The following is a 1,035-nucleotide window of genomic DNA, read 5'->3' on the forward strand; positions in this document are numbered from 1 at the left end:
CTTGGGAACTCGTAGGGGACGCGGAACGCATGTCAAAATGAATTCCACGGGGTTGCTACACAACCCTTTTCGAGTGGCTCGGTTTAACAGGTGAATGAAATGGGATATATAGATTGGAATGTAATGCGGTAGGGTATGGGATGGTTTGGGGGCGAAAATGGAGCTGGACGAAATTGGAGATGAAAAATGGAAGCGAGTTACGCGTGGCGTATGGCTCCTCAAGATTGTGCTATTCAATGGAATATGTGTGTGCTGAGAATTGGGGGTAATACTTGATGCAGAAAAATTCCACCTGACTGGATATTTGGTGTACTAAAATTGAAATAGTGGAATTGTGTTGGCAACACTAACAAGGAAAGTTAGGCAACCCGGAAATTCAGAAAATTATGCAACTTTGGGTGCGAGTATAGTAGTTCATGCGTAAGACAAACCTGTTTTTAGGTTTTAGGGGGTGAAGTCACCCCTTGAAAGAAATGCAGAATTTTCTTTTTCGTGAAATATCTCGAGAAGGAAGAGAGATACTGGAAAGAAGTTTAAACAAAAGCTGCGCCGTTTTTTTTTTGCGCAGCAACCTTCTCGCGGGAATTGAGCTATTCTACTTTCTCAAAACGGGCCATTATTCTTGAGGGGGGAAAAAATAAAACTAACTGACGACGAAGAAAATGTTGTTAAGATTATTTGTCATAGCAATAGCCACTGGAATGGATATTTTAGCGGAAAATCCATTTTTGCCGAAGAATTCGTTGGATTTCACAGTTGTAATTAACTGTCGACCTTGTTTTGATCGGGGGGCATCGTTTCTCAAAGGCTAGATAAGGAGCTCACAGAGCTCCATGTACTCAGTTGTCGTCGGTCCTCCGGGCTTGAAGGACATCCGGGAACCCTGAAGCTGCCGAGCCACCTGGACCATTCGGACCCACTGGACTTCCTGGACTTGCTGGGGACCTCCCTCCATCCCCTGGAGCTCCCGAGCCTACTGGACTTCCTGGACTTGCTGGAGACCTTCCTTCACCCCCCGGAGCTCCCGAGCCGCCT

Source organism: Andrena cerasifolii, chromosome 15 (genome assembly GCF_050908995.1).
Source record: "Andrena cerasifolii isolate SP2316 chromosome 15, iyAndCera1_principal, whole genome shotgun sequence".
NCBI lineage: Eukaryota > Metazoa > Arthropoda > Insecta > Hymenoptera > Andrenidae > Andrena > Andrena cerasifolii.